Genomic DNA, 13,187 nt, shown 5'->3' with positions numbered 1-13,187 from the left:
GAAAGAACAGAGATCACGGGAAGCCCCCAAATGAACTGTTTTCATTCTGAGCTAGGTTTCCCATTTAGAAGCATGCCTTGAAAAGCAGAAACCATGAGAGAAATGTCTGGGTCCATGAGACACCTTTACATGCTTTCAATTTCCCGGGTAGTCTGCGTTTCAACTATTCTGATGGGCATCTTATCAAATATTAAAATCATATCTTAAATATTCTCCTTTCTTACTAACAAGTTAGGTCATAAAGAGTTCTTTAATCTTTATCCAGACTATGTCTATTTAGTCAATAATGATTTAAAGATGAAAAAAGGAAGGCATGTTCCTTCTACCAATGAATAATCCCCTATAATACACGGCATCCTTCTTCTCTGCCTTTCCCTCTAAGTGTAGTGTGTGTGTGTGTGTGTGTGTGTGTGTGTGCACATGTGCGCACATGTATGTGACAGAGTGGGCCGGGGAAGGTTCCGGGGCTGTGCTCTTGTTCTTCCTTATGTCCCCTCAGTGGACAGACACTGTCGCTCTGTCCCCTTGGGCATTCTCAGTGACAGCATTCAGGAAACGCCTCTGTTGAACAACTAATTCATTTCCAGTTATTTGACCCTCATAAAGTAAGCGATAAGCATGTCTGTGCCATAAATGTCTGTTTCCTTAGGAATGATTCCTGTAAACACCAACACTGGAACACGCTTTACCCACTATCCCCTCCACCTGACTCCCTGGGCTGCTTAAGTTGCTTAGGCAGCAACCCTCTAAGAATTCAGATATGCCTCAGTCCCAAGGTGCTGCTCTCCTTGAGCAAATCAAAGCAAATCCCTCTTGTAGGGAAATTTCTGAGTGTCAGAAGGGAGCTGGCTTTGCAATCTTCCTCACTGCTCTGGCCCTGGGGGCAGCTTCGCTCTAGATGTTACATATGTAGCTTTCTATTCTGCACTCCTGCTGAGCTCCCTGTTGGGGAGGGTAAAGCTAACGGGAAAATCCAGGGTGGGTAGATGAAAGTATCCTTCTTCCAAGTTCCTTGAACTCCCAGTTTCAGGCTTATTGCTGCACATGAGAATATCTAAAAAAACATCTCTGGCAGATAACCGGCTGTCCCCACAGATCTGCAGGTGAGGACGGAAGAGTTATAATGTCCATCAACGGTAGACCCAGGGAGGGTGGAAGGCATCTGGCTCTGCATCAAAGCCTGGGATTGGGCTGGGGGTTATGGTGGCAGAAGCATTTCTGGGGCTCTGGAATGGACTGCACAATAGTGCAGGGGGGCGGCAGGGGGGGAGCCATCGGACCACACAGGAATGCCCCTGCTGACAGATTTCTCAGGGGCCAGACTCTGCCTTTTTGGAATTCTCCAGACCAGCTTCTGGTCTCCGCCCTTCTTCATCTGTCTTCTGCCTCTCACCATCTGCACCACCATCCTCCTGCATGTTGGTGAGAAAGGGATTCACCCCAGTCACGTCAATCTGTGCCAGCCGCAGTCCACAGTTCTGGAGCGGCACAGCTCTTGAGGCTCACCAGGGTCGTGGTCGCCACCAAGACAAACAATGCTTCTCCTGGAATGACTCTGACCTTCAGGCAGGCAGCCAATAGGAATTTTTGCAGGGCACAACACACATAGCCCTTGCTGGCCTTCTCTTAGAAGTTCTGTTCAACCAATTTACTTCCCGTCTTCCAACTCTGTTGTGCTTGAAGGCGACAAGTATCACCATACAATAAAATTGAGTCATTTTTTACCCTAGGCTAGTTCTCTTCTCAGGTCATGAACAAATGGACCTCAGTGAGACAGGAGTTGGGTAGAGTTTAACCTTTGCAGGTTCTTCTCATTACATACGACAGTGTTTGGGGTGGATTCACTGGAGGGTGGTTAATGCCTGGAGAAAGGACCATTGCTCCAGCTCCTTCTTTCCCTGAGCAATCGGGGAGAGGTGACAGAACTCCCAGCCCTGTAGCTTGGGAAGCTGGTAGGAGGCACAGGTTTTAGTGCAGAAGGTTCTCATTTAGCCTCAGAAGGGTTGAGTTTGATGTGACGTAGTAACGTCATAGAGCAAAGCCCAGGAAGCTACTATGTCTACAAGTCTGTCACTTGGGACAGGTCTCAACTGGAGATGGTGATTGGCATTTAAAAAAGGAGGTGGATCTTCATGTCACCATGGCGACAGCAAGGAGGGCTCCAGTTTGGGGGGTTGGGTGAGGGAAGTCTGTGACTTCCATTCCATGGCAGGTTGGAGCTGCCTTCTCTCGAAGCAGGTTTGAACCCTGGCTGGGCTGTTTGAGCCAGCCACTTAACTGCACAACCTGTAAATGCAGGGGAAACCAAACCTTAAACCATAAACTGCAAATAGGAGCCGTAATTTTTATTAGAATTGATTTTGAACTTTTTATGGCTTCACTTAACACCAAATGCACTATAAGTGGGTAATAAATATTAAACAGAAAACCCTTAATGGCATGACAATACATTTTCGGAGGAATATTACTTAATGCATCCGTTGCTAGTCTTTGCGTGGGGCTGGAGTGGCCCTCCTCCTCAGGAACTCTCTCGGGCAAAAATTCAGGGACACTGAGGAGTCTGGAAAAGAGAGCTGAGTCATTGCCCTCAGTTTCACCCTTTCAAGTTCTTATCTAGGGAATAACCAGGCGTGCTGTGCTGCTGCCATTCTGTTCAAGAGGGGAAAGAGAAAGGAAATGAATAATTACAAGGAATTGAAGAGATGCAAATTTCCCTTGGCTGCCAAGCTGCTGGTGGATCAAGATGTCTCTTTACAGAGGATTTTCATCCGGTTTAATTTGCTTTACTTTCAAGTGAAGAAAGGAGAGGATGTCGGAACACAGGAAACCATAAAGAGACAAACCTGAGGAATAAGAGGAAAAGAAAGAAAAACTTCTTGCTACAGAAAATGCAAGTTACTGCTGTTCTATCAGCAAAAAGAAACTGCACGAAATTACCATGGGAAGAAATCATTTAGGGAAACCCCGGTGGCCACAGGGAAGCGTGTCCTTGGGTCCCCTGTCGTGTGAATTCTCTCTACCTTTGCACCCCCACTTCCCCTAAGCCCATCTTAGGACTGTTTCAAATGACTACCCACTATCAGACAAGCCCCATATCATTGGCTAAAAGCCTGTAAGTAAGAAAAAACAAGTTCCCTTTTCTCTTTCACCGACTTGCTCTGGGCCAGGCACTGTGCTGGGCTCTTTGCACACGCATTTGGGTGTCTGGGTCGAGCTCACCTAGGGCTTCCCCAGGACAGAGGGCTGTCTGACTTGCCTGCAGGACCCATGGAGTGCCCTGCAAAGAGTCTGTTGGTGGGGGTCTCTTGAAGAGAGCCTCCCAGAGGTGAGAAAGCTGCTATTCAAACTTTGAATAGGCTACCTCTGGGAAGCCTTCCTTGAGCTCCCGGTGCCCAGTACCTAAGACAGAGCACCCTATATTTCCTATCAGAGCATTTACCACGCTGGCTGTCCACTGTCCCCCAGCAGCCTGTGAGTTCCATAAGGCCAAGGGTTGCCCTGATTTTGTTCACCATTGTATCCCTGGGGCAGACCCCAATGCCTGCTAAGTAGTTGGGACTGGAGATGTAGCTGCTGGATAAGTGAATGAATGGGTCAGGGTCGGGAGAGGAGGAGTGTGTTCTAGAACTACTGAGATCTATCACCTGTCATCTTCCTGCCCCCCTGAACTTAGCCTCAGTAGAAGATGGTACAATGAAATAACCAATGGGAACAGAAGGAAGTGCCCCTTACAATTCAGAGGATGGTCTCGACAGGCTCCATGGGGCCAGCAACTTCAGCAGCCACAGGAAGGGGCACCTGTGTGCTCATCACCATTGGATCTTTGGATTTCTTCTGTGCCTTCAGTTTTGTGCATCCCCAAGGCTCTGGGGCAAGGATCAGGGGCCTCATGTTCCCATCCCACTGAAATAGGCCATGGTAGAGGGCAGGAGTTGGCAAACACCAGGCCATAGCTGGGGTGCTGATCATGAGCAAATGAGGGTCCCTGATGGAGAGGGAAGACCCCCATAGACCATTCCTTGGAAATGCCAAGGGTTGCTGTTTGGGGGGGCTTAACATAAGACTTAGGAGGCACGGCCTGGAGAAACCCAGATCTAACGATTATTTCTAATTTTTCAAGGTAGGCTTTCCTTTATTAACCTCATTCTGCTAGTGAGGAAATGGAGCTGAAAAGGCTAGGTTGCTTGCCCTGGGTCATAGAGATGATGTCCGACTCAGGGTCTGGTGCTGGGCCCCTCACTGGCTGCCTCTGTCAGTGCTGCTGGTGCAGCTGCCCAGGTTCCACTTAGCCTCGTGGCCCCGAAAGAAAACCTGGCCTGGGGGAGACATAGGGGAAATGGGAGAGCCCACCAAGGAGGCAACTGCATCAACTGAGGGCTGTGTCCTGGGAAGAGAGTACCATCATCGCCCAGAGGTGGAATTTGTTCTGGAAAGCAGATGCTGTCGGCTGGCCCTGGCATTGTAGGCTGTGGGCAAGATCTTGGTCAGAGGAGAGTATCTGGCCACTGGTAAGGCAAATAGGGCATCCATCTCACACGCCAACAGAGATTTGTGCCAGCTTTTCCCTTGCACAGAAATGGGGAAGCGAAGGAACGATTTCAGTAATAAGCATCCCGGTTTCAGGTATTACCAACAGAAGCCATAAAATGGGTGCTTGGATGAGTTATCAGGGCACAAAGAGGCAAAAACCCAATTTAGGAGATGATGTCAAGTGGAATAAATCCAAACTCATTGGCGTGCTGAGCCTTAACCACTGTAAAGGGAAATCATAACAGATCTTCGTTAAAAAATATGCGGAAGATAAACAAGCTGACTTACCAACTGGGGAAATCATGATTACTTTTCCAGAGACCTGCAGTCAAGGCCTGTGCCTTCAGTGTACTGGATTTAATAAATATTTGCTCACAGTCCTTGGGTTTTGTGTGTTTGTGATGCTCCCGAGCCTATGGCGGGCTGTGGATGGGCTCAGCCTCAGGCGTCGCCTTGGCTGGTTAACACCCCGGTCTCATATTCATATTGTTCGGCTCAAAAAAGCGAATAAGGTCAGTGATGTTCAGGAGGAGCAGGGGTGAACGAGACATCTCTCACGGAAAAACATGGATTTGGGGCACATGACTCCAGCCTTTCAAGGACAAGGTCACGGACAGGTCTTCTGGGCCCTCGTCAAATGCTGGGGTCAATGGAGGAAAGCCACTGCCAGAGATTCCCAAACCCCAGATTCATGTTTGATAACAGTCAGAGAGAAACCACTTTGCACGTCTGCTTAAAACCTCACTGTGTTCCATAAGAGGTTACGTTCTGGGTTGAAAGAGATACACCGTTCTGTTCAGTCGTTGGTTGGCCGCATACAAAACAGCCTCATTTCCGCCGTGGAGAGAACACTCAGAGGCAGGAGCTAGCAAGAAAGGTTCGCACGGGAGCGAAGAACAGCTCCCTTCCGGAATGCTGTCAAGTGTTCTGTTAAGGGTTTTCAGGACACTGTCCCCGGGTTGGGGGGTGGGGTGAGGGGTGTTAGGATTACCTTAGACTGACAGATGACAATGCCGCAGCTCAGAGAGGTTAAGTACCTTGTCCAAAGCGACACAGCCAACGATGAGCAGAGCTGGGATGGCGCTGATCCCTCCGCCCTTCTCCGGAGCAGGGGGGCTTCAGAGCCAAGTCACTGGGGAAACAGGCCACATCCAGTCCTGGAGTTTTCTTCTTTATGGTGCTCTGCTTCTTTCCAGAGAAGGAAGAGTTTCGAAAGTTTGCTGTGATTCCCAGGGCTCCAAGAGTGTCCCTCGGACAAAGCGCAGGTACTGGTACATGCAGACATCGGTGTCACCAAAAGTGTTGAGGCGGGCGACAAGCAGTGATACACATGTGAAAGTGATGCGTGGGTAAGTGATGAAGCACAGACGAAACGAGCTATACAGAGTGATTCATGTTTGTCTCATGAGGAAAAGTACCGGTCCAGAGACAGGAAAGTCTCCTGGCAGGTGGCACGGAGCTGGTACAGAATTGCCAGTTTCCTCCTGGACCAGCCCCGGCTCTGGGTCCTGCTGAGCGACCCGCCCCTCCAGCTGCCAGAGACCATTCTGGCCCCTTGCACATTCTGGTCCCTTGCCCCTGCAGTCTCCCTGTCACCGGGCACCATCCGACCCAAGGAGGGCTGTGATGAACTTCTTTTTATTTATTTATTTATTTTAAATTTCTTTTCAGCGTAACAGTATTCATTGTTTTCGCACCACACCCTGTGCTCCATGCAATACGCGCCCTCCTTAATACGCACCACCAGGCTCACCCAACCTCCCACCCCTCGCCCGCCCCTTCAAAGCCCTCAGGTTGCTTCTGAGGGCGGCCAGAGAGGGGAAGGGAAGACCTTCTGCGTTCCCGCGCATCCTTAAGTCTCTCTACAAGGGCTGTCCCCACAGCCCGTCCCCGTGCCTTCGTTCTCCAGCCCCTGGCCTCTTCCTTGCTCACAGCCGCTCCGCGCGTACAGCCTGCGGAGGCCCCGCAGCCCCAGCGCTACAAAGTGGATCCAACCCAGCCCTGCGTTCCAGCTGCAGTCAATGGAGCTCTGTGGGTTAGGCTGCGGTGGGGCTGGGGGTGGGGGGGACCTGGGAGCTGGGCTGCGGCTTCTCCAGGGAGAAGAGCCTCACCTGAGTCTTAAGGGTGAACTGGGGTTTGCCAGGGAGGAGGCAGAGGGGCCAGGAAGGGGGGCCCGTCAGGGCAGGGGAGCAGCGCAATCATTCTTCTGGCAACCGCCTGTTTCCAGCCCCGCCCCACTGATGATCAGTCCGAAACCCGCCCATGGACTGTGTCCTGTAGGCTGAGTTGCTTTGTGTCACTCTGCTCCAGCCCTTTCATGGCTTAGGATGACTGGTGTCCGAGGCCCTCTGCCACCCGAGAGCCACCCACAACTGGGCCGACGTCCTGTCCCTGCGGCCCGGGTAGCCTCTCCTGGAACCAGCGCAGGCCTCTGTAGGCTGACAGCAGGCTGCCGTCCAAAGGCGTTTCCTCCCCGGGAAGGGAGGCTGTTCCAGGCTTGGTCCTGTTCAGGCAGAACCTCCCTCCCAAAAGGCTCTTCTCGCCCATCTTTTTCTTATACTTTCTTCAGCATTCACCTCCGGAGGACCTCCTACAATACTTCAAGAAACAAAAACTCCCTTTCTGCCATACAAAAAGCCACATTTGCCCCAAACCAGATTTGTCTTGCTTTTCCAAATCAGTCCTTCCTGATAATTTTCCTATCTCCGGGGACGTCCTGGATCCTTCCAGGCACCGAGGTGTAAAGCATACATTCTTCCAGGCTTGCATCAAACTGCTGACTCTCATAGTTGGAAGGGACTTTGGATATATGATCTATTTTCCTATCCCTTCTTTGTAGTAGCTCTCAGCCGTGGTCTTCTAGGTTATTTTCCATTCTCCTCAAATTAATCAAAAATTCTTCTTTATTTATACTGATTAAATACAAAGCTGCCTTTCTGGACCCTTCCTCTTCCTCCCCATTTTAGCCACACCCAAGGTTATGCCTCTTCTAACTGCATTCTGATTATCTTCTTCAACTTCCCACGGACATATCCCTTAAGTATATTTTAGGTGACCTGAGCTGGTTGATTACCTTTCTTAATTTCTATGGTCCTTGCTAAAGTATAGATTTCAATTCAGTTATGTTCTCCTCTAAACACACAAGTCTTTTAAGAGAGAGAGAAGCCATATGGCAGGGTAGTGCTGACTCGAGCACGAGATCTGGGGGAAGCTGCCCGCGGCCAAATCCTGTCTCTACCGCGTGCTGGCGATACAACCTTAGCCTCCTGTTTTCTCATCTGAGATCATGGATCCTGATAGCCCTTACCACGCGGGGCTGTTTGGAGGCTCAAGTCAGCAGGTGGAGGCAAAATCACTTAACATGATTAAAATTTAAAATCTTAAGTTTAAATTTTAAATTAAAATTAAAAATTGCTTAACACCCTGGAACATTCAATAGATGTTTGCTCTTTAAAAAGAAAAAAAAAAAGATGGGGCCCCTGGGTGGCTCAGTGGGTTGAGGCCTCTGCCTTCAGCTTGAGTCGTGATCCCAGGACTCTGGGATCGAGCCTCGCATTGGGCTCTCTGCTCAGCCAAGAGCCTGCTTACCCCTTCTCTCTCTGCCTGCCTCTCTGCCTGCTTGTGATCTCTGTCTGTCAAATAAATAAACAAAATCTTAAAAAAAAAGATAAAAAGAAAAAAAGAGAGATTTATTTATTTATTTTCAGAGAGAGAGAGGGAGAGCATGAGCCAGTGGGAGGGGCAGATGAGAGAGAAAATCGTCAAACAGACTCTGTGCTGAGTGTGGAGCCCGATGCAGTGCTGGATCCCAGGACCCTGAGATCCTGACCTGAGCTGAAATCAAGAGTCGCTGGTTTAATTGAGATACCACCTTACACCAGTTAGAATGGCCAAAATTAGCAAGACAGGAAACAACGTGTGTTGGAGACGATGTGGAGAAAGGGCAACCCTCTTACACTGTTGGTGGGAATGCAAGCTGGTGCAGCCACTTTGGAGAACAGTGTGGAAATTCCTTAAGAAATTAAAAATAGAGCTTCCCTATGACCCTGCAATTGCACCACTGGTATTTACCCCAAAGATACAGATGTAGTGAAAAGAAGGGCCATCTGTACCCCAATGTTTATAACAGCAATGGCCACGGTCGCCAAACTGTGGAAAGAACCAAGATGCCCTTCAACGGACGAATGGATAAGGAAGATGTGGTCCATATTTGCTGTGGAATATTATGCCTCCATCAGAAAGGATGAACACCCAACTTTTGTAGCAACATGGACAGGACTGGAAGAGATTATGCTGAGTGAAATAAGGCAAGCAGAGAGAGTCAATTATCAGATGGTTTCGCTTATTTGAAATAAGCGGACATGGAGGACATGGGGAGATGGACAGGAGAAGGGAATTGAGGGAAATTGGAGGAGGAGATGAACCATGAGAGACTGTGGACTCTGAAAAACAATCTGAGGGTTTTGAAGGGGGGGTGGGGGGGTGAGTACTGTGGAGGGCACTATTGCATGGAGCACTGGGTGTGGTGCATAAACAATGGATTCTGTTACACTGAAAAGGAACTTAAAAAAAAAAAAAGTCAAAGGTTTAACCCCTGAGACACTCAGGTGCCCTCCTCGTTTACTCTTTTTTGTTGAAAAAATATGTAATATGAAAGGTGATGATTATTGAAACTATAGCATCGATGAGCCTTGAGACATGAAGAAATGGAAGCAAGCCAGTCACAAAAAAGCAAAGATGGTATGATTCCACACTGGGAGTGGTCAAATTCATCCAGCAGGAAAGCTGGATGTGGTTTCGTGGGGGGCTGGGAGCAGGGGAATAGAGAATTGTTGTTTAATGGAGACAGAGTTTCAGTTTTGCAAGATGCAAAGAGCTCCGTGCAGTTTTGCAAGATGCAAAGAGCTCCGTGCATGGGTGGTAGCCATGAGGGTCCAACAATGAGAAAATATACATGAGGTCACCAGAAGGTGAGTTCAAGGAGGCTTAGGGTGGTAACCTTTGCATTATGTGCATTTTCCTCAATTCAAAAAATGTGATTTTCTAACTAGTAAACCTAATGAACAAAAGATTTGTTAACTAGGTGGATATCTGTAATCAATACCTGGGGATGCAAAAATAAACAAGACTGTTTCCATCATTAAGAAGTAAATAAGGGGGCGCCTGGGTGGCTCAGTGGGTTGAGCCTCTGCCTTGGGCTCGGGTCATGGTGTCAGAGTCCTGGGATGGAGCCCTGCATAGGGGTCTCTGCTCAGCAGGGAGCCTGCTTCCCCCTCCCTCTCTGCTTGCTTCTCTGTCTACTTGTGACCTCTCTCTGTGTGTCAAACGAATAAATAAAATCTTTTTTTAAAAAAGGAGTAAATAGGGGAGAGACACACGTGAATCAAAGGTTTCAAGGCAGCTTTAGGAATGAGAGGTGGAAATGCACCCACGCTATGGTGGAAACCTGGTTTGTCCTTATTTTCACATGGGTAGCTGATTTCCTGGGCTTTGGGGTCAGAGTATCGGGGTTCAAATTGGTGGCTTTGGGTGATTTAGCTCTTTGAGCCTTGGATTCCTGAGCTATATGCGGGCTGCCGGCAGGACCTGCCTTTTGGGGTCACAAAGGTAAAAATAGGTAATGATTACAAACCATTGGCCATGTGCTGGGCATGTTCACGGCTCAAATCACACCTGCTTCTTCTCTAGGACCTGAATTATTCTTAGAAATAACTCTTTCTCTGTCACCGAGCCTGTGTCCAAACCTCATACCTCTTTAACTCCTGCCTCCTAACAAGCACACTCCTGCAAGGCTTTCATCAGGGACTAGAAGGGCTGATTTCATTAAACTTCCCATTTTCCCACGCACTTCCTGTCTTGGGGACACACTGGCTGAGGGAACACATGTGTTGGCCTGGAGGGCACCTCAGGACCAAAGTGATATGAAAGGGGGATAATCAAGAGCAAGCCTGTGTTAATATTTGAGATGGACACGTTTCTGCAGCTCTCCTTCCCTCTGGAGAGAGGAAACACTTGGGGTCCAGGCTGTATTTCCAAGGGCTTGGGACTCGTGCTCTACTTTTGTGAGGCTACAGCGCCACCTGGTGGCAGCCTGCTCACACAGGCCTTGACCTTGTCCTAGCCCACACAGTCCATGTCCTCTTCTTTAAAGAATCTGCCAGTGCTTTCAAAACCGAACAGTAGTATATCGATTTCTCTTTCCCCATCATAAGCCATTTCCACTGAAAAACTATATGGATTCCTCTCTTGATGAATTTTTCATCTTGGGCAAAGGTTCCTTTTCTGAAGGGGAAATTCTCCTTGACCAGTGTAAATCCAACCCATCGTATATATATATGATGGATGGATACTTATACATATACATATACGTATACGTATACATATACATATATATGAATATATTCTATATTGTGGGGATGTGCCCATTTCTTTTTTATTCCAAAAATAAAATAAAATAAAATAGATCAATGGAGCACCTGGGTGGTTTAGGCGGTTAAGCATCTGCCTCCAGCTCAGGTCATGATCCCAGGGTCCTGGGATCGAGTGCTGTGTAGGGCTCCCCCTCAGTGGGGAGCCTGCTTCTGCCCCTTCCTCTGCTTGTGCTCTCTTTCTCTCTCAAATAAATAAAATCTTTAAAACAAACAAACAAACAAAATGTAAAGGTTTAAAAAAAATTCCCTTTCAGGATGATACCTGTACACATAGCTTCTGCTTGCAAGTCATCTCCTACGCCCTCTTTGCGCCCCAGAGCAGACACACTGCAGGTGGCCCCCCCTCAGCATCTCACCCAGGTCTGTGCACCTGCTGGCTTTCCTGGGAATAGTCTTCCTCTTCCTGCCTGGCTCCTTGGATCATTCCAGGCTGCGCCCAAATACTGCCAATCTAAGGGAGTCCTTGCCATGATAATATTATCACAAAATATTGACTCTCCCTCCCAACATCAGGAAGTGCCTTTGTCTACTTATGTTCTGCGAGTCTCTCTCCCAGCCGCAACGTGCGCATCGTTCGCATCACCCTCCTGTTCCTGGCTTTACGGGCAGCATATGGCGCCTAGAAGTAGAGGCACTCCGCAAGTATTTGTTGAATAAATTTATTAATTTTACTTTTAAAGCTGGACTCCTGGGGCACCTGGGTGGCTCGGTGGGATGGGCCTCTAATTTCGGCTCAGGTCATGATCTCAGGGTCCTGGGATGGAGCCCCGCATCTAGCTCTCTGCTCAGCAGGGAGCCTGCTTCCCCCTCTTTCTCTGCCTGCCTCTCTGCCTACTTGTGATCTCTGTCAAATAAATAAATAAAATATTTTAAAAATAAATAAATAAAATAAAATAAAGCTGGACTCCTCTGCCAGCTTGGCAGGCATTCCTGCCCTGTGCTGGCCCAGGGACCAGGGAAAAAGAGGAATGACAAAAATGCATCTGATTTTGCAGGAAGCAGTGAAGGCATGAAGCATGTGGATTGGTCTAGCTCTAAAGAGATCACGGAATGCTCTATCAACTCACTGAGCGATCATTCTGGACCAATGAGGCTGGGTCCGGTTCTGCTGGGAGGAGGTTCATATCCTTTTTCAATAACCTCTTCGAAGCGTATCAGCCCTCACTGGGCCTTTCTGCTCTCTAATGTGGAGAGGACGTGTGTGTGTCTGTGTGTGTGTGTGTGTGTGCATGCGCGCACGCGTGTGTGTTCATAACAAAATGCCAGCCCCCACCCCCACCCCCGCGTAGAGGTCATGGCATGTCAAGGCTCATACCCAAGTGCTGTCCCCCACAACCCCCTTTTAATTTCAGAGAACTTGCTTCTAGTGACAGCGACGGCCAGCAGATGTCACCATTCCACAAGACATGAAGTGTCAGGACCCACTTGGCAAACTTGGGGGTAGGGGTGGGGGTGGGGAGGATACCTGGAAGAGGCTGGTCCTAAGGCAAAGGGCTGAGCATGGATCATTGTCAATGATCTTCAGGGTCATTCATTTCGGGGGGTGGCAGAAGAACATTAACACACATCTAGTCCACTGACCTCCTGAGAGTCAGGATACATCTTTCAGTTAGTTAGCTTAGTAAGTTTTATTTTTACTTTATTTTAATTTTATATTTGAGTGTGCTTGTCTCTGTTTTCTTCACATGATGGTACCACCTTCTCCTGGGGACCAGCACTGATCGGTGCCAGGTGCTGACTTGGGGCCCTGTGGGGCTTGGACTTTCCCCAAGCCTGTCCAGACAGGCTACATGGTCACCGGGCCCTTCCTGCCTAGCTAGAGGTCTACCCCTGAGCCCTGGGTTCCTCTCTCCCCTGCCCTCCCTGTCACTGCTGCTATCCGGGGACTTGAAGTCCCATCTGCAGATACAGATGGCCTTGTCTCTGGTCACATGCCAAGTCTTCTCTGAGGAACTCATTCCTGCCTCCCATAAAGCTGTTCCTTCCTTGGGGCAGGTTCACTGCAATGGAAAGAGAACTGTTTGCCAAGGGCAAGGCCTTGTTTATGGCCTGATGGGCCTCCAGACTCTTGTGGCTGACAATTTATAGAACATACAAGTCATGATAAAATATCTTAGGGACATTTAGGCCTCAGTTCCGGTGGGTGCAGTCTATTCCCAATACATTCCATGGGCTGGAGAGAGAGGGCAGATCTACCCACCCCCAATGTCTGTCCCCCCAAACCCC

Source organism: Mustela lutreola, chromosome 13, assembly GCF_030435805.1.
Source record: "Mustela lutreola isolate mMusLut2 chromosome 13, mMusLut2.pri, whole genome shotgun sequence".
Taxonomy (NCBI): domain Eukaryota; kingdom Metazoa; phylum Chordata; class Mammalia; order Carnivora; family Mustelidae; genus Mustela; species Mustela lutreola.
Note: the sequence above shows the minus strand (reverse complement) of the source record.